A 7,725-nucleotide genomic window follows, 5' to 3' on the forward strand; every position below is an offset into this window, starting at 1 on the left:
TTTCTCTGGATTTCCAATACCATGACGCACAGCCGATATCTACTACCCATACTATCCATGTTTTTATGGATAGAGAAAGTAAGTTTCCTTTGTTAGAACATACCCTTGATTAAAAAAATATATGAGTGATTATTACCAAAGCTTTGCTAATAGCATGGAAAATCAATGATATGTTATCAATATAACAAAAGTATAATCGGTCCCATTGAAAACTGCTCCTGCTCTTTTCAGAAATGTGGAAGGATACATTAATAAACACAGCTCCTGTGAGTAGTATTTACATAAGGCTGGATAAGCACAATTTTGATCTGAGGCAAATACAAAACCCAAAGTAACTCCAGGCTTCTCTTTGCTAAAATATTGGGCTATGTTGAACCATGACCTTGGAAAGCTCTGCTAGCTAATACTATCTTCAGTGACGCATTTGAATCAAACCTGTGATCAGTTCAGACGACCCTCAGGTTTTTCAGCCAGACCAAGGTGTGCTAAAGATAGCACTGTCTCTTGCTCAACTTAACCATAGGCTCACAGTGAGGCTTTGAAATCCTTTTTATATGTTAATGGCACATTTTACCATGCATATTGGTGATACTGAGTGGAAACTGTTGCTCCTTTCCAAAATGCCCATTTCCCTCCTCTTCCCTCTAGCTCAGGGGTGCCCAAACCCTGGCCCGGGAGCCACTTGCGGCCCTAAACCGGCCCACAGGAAGCCCCCAGTATTCAATGAGCCTCTGGCCCTCCAGAGACTTGCCAGAGCCTGTGCTGGCCCAACACAACTGCTCTCAGCGTGAGGACGACTGTTTGACTTCTTGCACGAGCTGTGGGATGAGGGCTCCCTTCACTGCTTGCTGTTTCATGTCTGTGATGCAGCAGCAGCAGCAAAGGAAAGGCCGACCTTGCTTTGTGCAAGGCCTTTTATAGGCCTTGAGCTATTGCAAGACCTTCATTCTTTCATGTAAGTTCCATCTCTAATATATTCATTTATGTAAATTTATTCAAATTTGAAATGTAAATTAATTCTTTTTTCCCCGGCCCCTGACACAGTGTCAGGGAGATGGTGTGGCCCTCCTGCCAAAAAGTTTGAACACCCCTGCTCAAGCTACATAGTTTGCAAAGTCTGCATATGAGGCTGCCTTATACCAAATAAGGCCACTGACCCTGTACCCAGGGACCAAAAACACAGGGACATGGAGGGGTGCCCATGAAAGGGCCCACAGTCACGTCTAAGTTCTGTGGCAACCATGGTTTGCTGTTGATGTTCACCACCATTGCTGGTACACCAGCAGAGGCCGAATGCAGTGGTTCTCAAACTTTTTAGAGGGCCTAGAGCAGTGATTTTCAATCTTTTTCATCTCATGGCACACTGACAAGGTACTAAAATTGTCAAAGCACAACATCAGTGTTTTGACAATTGACAAGGCACACCATGCTGTTGGTGGAGAGCTCACATCCCCATTGGCCCTACTAACAAATGACCCCCCCCCCAAGCTCTTGCGGCACACCTGCAGACCATTCGTGGCACACCAGTGTGCCATGGCACAGTGGTTGAAAATGGTTGCCCTAGAGGCTACTGCCTGATTTATAAATGCTAAGGGGTGTGGCTATAATGGAGATTGGGCAGCAGTGCTCCACCTCCCAAGTAATAGCTTGCCTAACCCATGCAGCACCCTAATCTGCCCTGTCAGTTTCTCAAACCACCAAAAATTGTGTCATGACCCACGGGTGAGTCCTGGACCCACAGTTTGAGAACCACTGGTCTCAGTGGGGAGGCTTACCAAGAGTTCCTCTTAGCACCACCACCCGAAATTGAAGCAGTGACAATAACAGAGGATTGTCAACCAGCCATTGCATTGTTAGCTTTTCTGGTCAGGCATCATCGATAGCTAGCGCATGGGAAATGGGAGAACAGAGCAGTGTACAGGCAAGAGTTCTCTTTCGCAGATGCTTTTCTAGCTGAGGGTAGCAGTGTGAAGGAGGACATACGCTTGTCTGTTGCCTGGATTCTGGGCATTACAGGGGGTAGTTTGAATGAGCACACGCTTTCTAATAAAACATGGGAGACCGTATAATTGAGGGGACCTTGTAGGGCTTTTGCACCAGGACACCACAAGGTGAAGTTGCCACTGATTGTTGTGGGATATTTGCCTGGGAACATTGACTGGATGGAAAGGGCAGGGGATAGATGCCCACCTTATCTCCTGATGGACTTTAGAAAAATTCCCTTAGCAGCTGTTAGAAAAGAACTGTGTTTTCCCAAAAATAAGACCTACCCTGAAAATAAGACCTCGTGTGTGTTTTGAGAATTGCTGAAATATAAGACCTAGCCCGAAAATAAGACCTAGTTGTGATCAGGGCCGGGGGGGGGAGGGGTCCTTGGGTGGGGCAGGTGGACAACTTGACCAGAACGCTGCACTCCCGCCCACCACCTAGAAAGCTCCTGCTGTGCTGCCTTGGGTAGAGGCCGCTGAGGAGGAGCTGAGGCGGGAAGCAGCAAGCGAGGCAATCCTGCCTACCCTGGCTCTGATGCTCTCCACACGTTCCAGGGAGTAAGTCCCATTAACTATAAAGGGACTGACTTCTGAGTAGACTGGCAGGCAGGCATCCTCCTAGGTGCTGAGGGGATATAAGGTATATTTTTGTACATGAATAACTGTGGATTGCTGTACATAAAAAAAAAAAAGACCTACCCCGCAAATAAGACAGTGTCTTATATTTTGGGGGGCTCAAAAAAACACACTAGGTCTTATTTGCGGGGTAGGTCTTATTTTTTTTTTATGTACAACAATCCACAGTTATTCATGTACAAAAATATACCTTATATCCCCTCAGCACCTAGGAGGATGCCTGCCTGCCAGTGTTTTATTAATAAGACAGTATCTTATTTTCAGGGAAACACGGTAGCTAAGCCTTTCAGTTTCACTTTCTAACTATGGCCAGTTCTTTTCGCCAGCCAAGGCACTGCTCTGCAAAACAGTGCCCTATAAACTGGGACCTCGTCACCCAGGCCAGAAGCAAAGCATTGTTCCTAAGGACTGAGCATGATCCTAAGGACTCCTCCCCCAATCTAGCCACACTGCTGCAGATCTGTGGCAAACCCAGTGGTAGACCTGATGCAAAGGCGGGGGGGAAAGCCCCAGGCGCCACGCTCACCGCACTGTAGCCACCACCTGCTGCGCTGCCCCACCTGTCCACTGGAGCTGTTCTCTGGGCAGGTGAAGCCCCACATGATGCTTGGCAGTGCGTGAAAAGTGTTCTGAGGCCACTTGTGTTATCTTAAGCAATACTTCCGGTTTCGTTGGGAAACCAGAAGTATTGTTTGAAACCATGCAAGAAGCCTCAGAAGACTTTTTGAGTGGTGCTGTGTGTTGTGCGAGGCTCTGCGAGCCTCAATGAGTATCCTGAGGGGGAGTGATGCAGGGGGGTGGCATGTCCCATAGGGGCAGGTCTGTTACAGGGCAAACCAATATTTCATTACTAAACAAAAGGGAAATCCTGTTATAGAATCCTGTTCAGGCCGGGCTTTGGGACGGAAACCGCCTTGGTCGCCTTGGTGGATGACCTACGCCGGGGACTGGACAGGGGGAGTGCGTCCCTGTTGGTCCTGCTGGACCTCTCAGCGGCTTTCGATACCATCGCCCATGGTATCCTTCTGGGCCGATTGGCTGAGTTGGGAGCTGGAGGCACTGTTTTGCAGTGGTTCTGCTCCTACTTGGAGGGTCGGTCCCAGATGGTGGTGCTGGGGGATGCCTGTTTGACACCCTGGCCCTTGAGATGCGGGGTGCCACAGGGTTCAATTCTGTCCCCCATGCTATTTAACATCTACATGAAACCGCTGGGAGAGGTCATCCGGGGGTTTGGAGTGGGGTGTCATCAATATGCCGATGACACCCAGCTCTAGCTCTCCTTTTCTCCAGACTCCAGGGTGGCGGTTGAGGGCCTGGAGTGCTGTCTGGAGGCAGTGAGGATCTGTCTGTTAGCTGTCTGGGGGCTAACAAGCTGAAATTAAATCCAGATAAGACATAGGCTCTCCTGGTTCGGAAATCCTCGATGCAGGTGCTGGACTATCGGCTTGCGCTGAATGGGGTTGCACTCCCTCTGAAGGAGCAGGTCCGCAGCTTGGGGGTCCACCTGGACTCACAGCTGCTCCTGGATTCCCAGGTGGCGGCTGTGGCTAGGGGGGCCTTCGCTCAGCTTCGGCTGGTGCACCAGCTGCGGCCGTACTTGGATCGTGCAGACCTGGCCACAGTGATCCATGCCTCAGTGACATCGAGATTAGATTACTGTAACACGCTCTATGTGGGGCTGCCCTTGAAGACGGTTCGGAAACTGCAACTAGTGCAGAATGCGGCGGCCCGTGTGGTTACTGGAGGTAGGCGGTTCGACTGTCAGCCCGCTTCTCCAGCGGCTGCATTGGCTGCCCATTCGTTTCCGGGCCCAATTCAAGGTGCTGGTATTGACCTTTAAAGCCCTATACTGCTCTGGACCAGGGTATCTTAGAGATCGCCTACTCCCGTACAATCCGGCTCGTTCTCTTAGGTCATCAGAGAAGGCCTTTTTACAAGTGCCGCCGCCTAGGGAGGTACGTGGGGCAGCGGCAAGAAATAGGGCCTTCTCAGTAGTGGCACCAACGCTATGGAACTCCCTTCCCCTTGACTTAAGAATGGCTCCCTCTCTTGAGACCTTTCGGCGAGGCCTGAAGACCCTTCTGTTTAAACAGGCCTTCTGAGTTCTGGGCCTTTTTAACATCTTTTTAACATCTTTTAATATTTTCCACAGGCCTGATTCTTTTATGACTTGTTGCTGCTCTATGCTCTTTTTACCTATTTTTTATTCTGACTGCTGTTTTTTATGATGTGTTAATATGTTTTTATTTGTTTCTAAATTATGTTTTTAATCTGTTGTAAGCCGCCTTGAGTCCCTTCAGGGAGAAAGGCGGGGTAAAAATAAAGTTATTATTATTATTATAGAACTGAAGTTTGGAAAACAAAAGCCATGTATAACACCTATGTTTGGTTACCTATGCCAAGAAATGCTGGTCACATTAATGAGGACTCAGGTCTGATTGGTTGGGATGGCATGCATCAGGGCTGAGCAGCTCTTCATCTATGTTGTGTTAGTGAATCATAGGGCACAATCCTAACTAGGTCTACTCAGAAGTAAGTCCTATTTTGTTCAATGGGGCTTACTCTCAAGAAAGCGTAGTTAGAATTGCAGCCATACTTGATAACTTGTGACAACTTCTCATTGTTTGGGTCTCTAATTGGGAGAAAGGAGGCATTGCAGCTGAACTGCCTGTGATTCCAGAGGTCCTCTCTCTATCCCAGTTCCCTCTAACTGGGTGCTTCAGGACAGACCAGACCAAGGGAGAAAGAAGGTTTCTCCAGTTCACCCTTGTCCTCTCTCGCTCTCTCTGATCTATATGAAAACCTGATTAGTAGCACACTCTGATGCCTGTTTTTTTCCAGCACTGCTCCTGATTAGCTCCAGCAAAATCACAGGATCTAGACACTCGATACAGATACAAAGAAAAAAATTTGCATAAACATTCATAAGGATGATCTACAGTTCATTTATTGCTTTAATACTGTATTTATATACCACCTTCACTTCTCCTCAGAGTACTCTTCAGATATTACTTAAGACGGTTTACATAGACAGGCTTCCTAGACCTAATAAGGGTTTTTACAATATCGTTCTATATTAGGGGTGCTCAAACTTTCAACTTTAGGGATGCTGGACCTTTAACAAGTGTATAGAAGAGAGAATTTCAGCAGGTGCAGCTTGTCATCTGTGGGATGACAAGTTGCACCTGCTTCAATTCTCTCCTCTATACACTTGTTAAAGGTCCAGCATCCCTAAAGTTGAAAATTTGAGCACCCCTGTTCTATATAGAGAGAGACCTTCAAACTCCAGCTGTTATCCTTTAATGGTGTAGCCAACTTCCTCTTGGCTGCAGGAACATTCCAAGCTTTAGTTTCATTTTTCCCCTTAGGGAAGCAGTTCCCAAACTCTCTGGGTGATTGGGGACTGCTGTTAAGTGCTTGGAGGGGGGGGGGGAGAGAGAAAGAGAGAGGCAAAGGCAATGATGTGATTGCCACAATTCCTGTGATTGCTGCTGCCAGGAACAAAAGTTGTGTGTGTGGTTGTTTTTTTTTTTAAGAAACTTGTCTTTGGCAGCACTGGCTCTCCAGAGGCCTGGGAAGCTTGCAGACCCCTCTGCAGGGCTCCCCACACCTCCAAACTGCTGTAAATAGTGGACAAGGCCACTTCCAGTTTCCCCAGCAGCTCCTCAATTATGACAATCATGTTGGTGGCTTCACCAACGCCCAGCTCCTTAAGGGGGCAGAGACAGGGCTGCCCTGGCTGGGGCATCATGATGCCCCACGTTGGAAACCTCTGCTTTAGGGTAATAGGTTTGAAGCCTTGGGTGGGCTGCCCTGAATAAAGTATTTTGTTTTCTTCATCATGCTTATGAATGAGAATACATTCCTGTTCCCTTGAGGAGCTTGGACAATTTTCTAAAAGATTACCATACTGTTTAATATGAACTCTAACTCAGTTAATGGAAGACACGCTTTGCATTAAGTTCCTTGGTTCACTCCTGGCATCTCCAGTTAAAGGAATAGGTAGCAGATAACCTCCACCTGAATTCTTGGAGAGCCCATCAGAGTAGACAATACCGAACTAGATAGAGCAATGGTCTGACTCAGGGTTACAGCTTCCAATGTTTAGTGTTTTCATATGTATGTCAGTGGTGCTGGCATGACAACATGGAAGAACATGTGTTACACATTGCAAGCATGGCATGGAGACTCCAAGCTGAAGCTGTTTCAAGTGGCATTTACAAATTAATGTGTAGGCAACTCAACTCGCTTTGAGTATAATTTATAGTCCTTCCTCTTTCACCCTGCAGAAGACTGGGAAATCCTAAGAAATATAAGGAATTCTTCACTTTTACTGGACCACTTTTTGATTTACTATCAAAATGGAAAGTTTGGGGCTATTCCAAATAAAAGATACAACATGGAATTGTGAAATGAAAAACAGAGTACAGAGGGGGCCCAGTATCTGTGGATCCCATATCCGTGGATTCACTTATCTAGCGCTTCCCTGGGCCTCCTAATGCCTTACAAGACATTAAAAGTAGCACTTCCAGTTTCACAGAAAAACTGTAAGTTGTGCTTTTTTTTAACTGAAAGTCTCGGTCTGAGCCCAGCAGAGGCTGTGGACGAATGACCGCAGCCTCTGTTGGGCTCAGAGGACCCTCCAGAGAAAAGAACTCCCCTCCAGAGGGTGGAGGGAGGCGTTTGCCCACCTATATCCATGGTTTTATAGAACCCCTGCAGATATGGGGGCACACCTGTAGTTATAAACTTTCCTTCATAGCACATCATGCCTCCCCATAGTCTGTTTTTGCTTAGCAAAGGCACATGTAGACTGCAAGTACCAGATATACTGGATAGTTTGTAACCTTCCCTAAGCCCAAAGAAGAGGAAGGAATTTAAATACTCAAATTCAGTAGTTTAGGAAAGGCTTGGGGGACTGTCATTTTTTCCCCAGCGCATGTCAGTTTCAGACCAAAAAAGTGAGGCAAAAACCACACAGATCTAATTGTTATTTGTTTAATGATCTTATTTATTTGCTTGCTTGCAGTTACTGAGAGAAGGCAACCATCACATTGTGGATTTTCGCAGGCGATATTTTAGATTTCGTAGCAGAAAAGCA

Source organism: Tiliqua scincoides, chromosome 4, assembly GCF_035046505.1.
Source record: "Tiliqua scincoides isolate rTilSci1 chromosome 4, rTilSci1.hap2, whole genome shotgun sequence".
Classification (NCBI taxonomy): domain Eukaryota; kingdom Metazoa; phylum Chordata; class Lepidosauria; order Squamata; family Scincidae; genus Tiliqua; species Tiliqua scincoides.